Source organism: Dipodomys ordii, unplaced genomic scaffold (assembly GCF_000151885.1).
Source record: "Dipodomys ordii isolate 6190 unplaced genomic scaffold, Dord_2.0 Scaffold5174, whole genome shotgun sequence".
In the NCBI taxonomy this organism is placed as follows: domain Eukaryota; kingdom Metazoa; phylum Chordata; class Mammalia; order Rodentia; family Heteromyidae; genus Dipodomys; species Dipodomys ordii.
This window is the reverse complement of record NW_012272388.1, coordinates 1-2,083: the sequence shown is the minus strand read 5'-3', so window position 1 is coordinate 2,083 and position 2,083 is coordinate 1. Positions and strand designations below refer to the sequence as shown.

General features: G+C 58.3%; 1 long non-coding RNA gene across 1 annotated transcript; it reads right to left on the bottom strand.

The window, feature by feature from the left end:
- Window positions 1-831: 831 nt before the first annotated feature.
- Window positions 832-1,646, bottom strand: LOC106002226. Its single transcript, XR_001175905.1, has 2 exons — window positions 1,556-1,646; window positions 832-1,255 (listed from the first exon to the last, which is right to left on the bottom strand). It is a non-coding gene; the product is annotated as an uncharacterized LOC106002226 (long non-coding RNA).
- Between the last annotated feature and the right edge of the window lie 437 nt (window positions 1,647-2,083).

Below are 2,083 nucleotides of genomic sequence, written 5' to 3'. Positions count from 1 at the left end.
AGGGCAGGCAGAAAAGGGCCCTGAGCCCTGCCAGGGAGGGAGGAGAGGCAGAAGCAGAGGACAGGGCTGAGGGCACAGTTGAAGTAAGCCAGTATGGTACGCAGGCGACTGCCCACCCGGCCTCATCTCCCAGCTCAGAGCAGGGCCCCAGCAGCACAAAGCTCACCAGCACCACTGGGATGAGGGCTGTGTTCTCCCAGTGCTCCCGCACGCCGGAGCCGGAGCTTGTCCACAGGAGCTTGTCCACAGGAGCCAGCTCATGTGGCTGAAGGAGCCCGCGAGGCCTGGAACTCAGGGCAGGGAGGTCTGGACCCAGAGATAGGAACTAGCCAGAGACATGAGCTGGCCAGGACTCAGGGAGTCCGGCTGCCTCCTCTGCCATCCCCCGCTGGAACAGCCAATCAGGCAGAGACCACGGTGAGGCCCAAGATCCATATGGCCACAGAGGCCTGTCCAGCCCAGACCCCAGGAAGTAACACAACACTTACTTTGTAACTGACAAGCTATGTGAATTAAGCCTGATACCAGCGGCTCACACCTGTCATCCCAGCTACTCAGGAGGCTGAGATCTGAGGATCGAGAGGTTCAAAGCCATCTTGGGCAGTGAACCACCAGAAAACTGGAAGTGGCACTGTGGCTCAAAGTGATAGAGTGCTAGCCTTGAACAACAACAACAAAAAGCTCAGGGACAGTGCTCAGGCCCTGAGTTCAAGCCCCACCACCGACCAAGAAAAGGGGGTGTGGGTGGGTTAAGAGTCTGGCATCAGAGTAAAGTTTATTCCTTTCCTCAAGACCTAGTCTCCTGATTGTGTAAGAAATACACAGTGTGGAAAAGCAGAACATTTTTTTAATAAGCACAAAGGAAGAGATCACCCACCTTCACCCGATAATTGTACGTGCGGCAGTCATTTGGTTTATTTCCCTTCTGTTGTTTTTCTAGGCTTTTCCTTTCCTGGAGAATTTACCACCCACACCTCCCCAAGCCCATCCTCACTCCCAGCCTTATTTGCTCAGTGAAGTCCTCCCTGGCTGGCACAAGGCCGCAGCCACGCACCCCTGCCCGAGATCTCGGCCGGGATTCCGGGGGCCTGTCCTGCCTGCCCTCACTGGACTCAGAAGGGCGGCAGAGCTGAGATCAGGGAGCCCCAAGGCGTGATGGGGGGGTCAGAAGCAGCAGCGGCCTTTCTTGGGGGGCCCCCCGGGGGCCACCTTCACCAGCGAGCCCCTCAGCCGGTCCTCCTGCACCTTCAGCAACCTGCACGACAATGCGCACGGGCTCCAGCCAGAAGGACCCTGGGAGTAGCGTGGGGGGCGGGGCGAGCAGGCTGTACCCCACGCGCCCTCTCTCTCCAGCTCCTCCCATGACACTGGGAAAATGGAGTCAGGGAAAGCGTGACTTCTGTTTCTCTTCTGGGTGCCAGGCAGCTGGTGTTCCTGCCTTGGGCAGTGAGGGACAGATGGGAGACGGGCGGTGTGGGGCTGGGGGTGCGGGAGCGTGGCCTGGCAGAGGGAGTCCCAGCTGCGGGGGGGATGGGGGGTGGGGGGGAGCACTCACCGGGCCAGGCTCACCATGGGTTCCAGGATGTTGTGTCCCAGTGCAGCGCTGCACTCCCCGAAGGAGACCCCCAGCTCCTGCGGGCCAGATGGAGAGGCTGAGGGGCCAGGTGGCCTCCAAATCCTGGCCTCCGCCCAGTGCCTCCACAGGGGAGGGGCTGGCTGTGGGGTGAAGGGCTCCACCCTCCAGATACCCCACTTCTGAGTGGTAGCAAAAGCCTGCGCCCCAACTTGGAGAAATGAGAAAGGCGCTTGGAAGGTCTGTTGGTGGTACTGGGGTTTGAACTCATGCTTGCTCAGCTTTCTGGCTGGGCTGAAGCGCCACAATGTGAAGCACGCTTTCAGCTCTGCTTCTTTTTGCCTGTGTGTATGAACTTGAACTGGGCTTGAGCTCAGGGCCTGAGCACTGTCCCTTGGCTTTTTTTTTTTTTTTTTTTTTTTTGCTCAAGGCTGGTGCTTTACCACTTGAGCCACAGTAGCTCTCCTTTTGGCTTTTTGCTGGTTAATTGGAGATAAGTCTCATGGACTT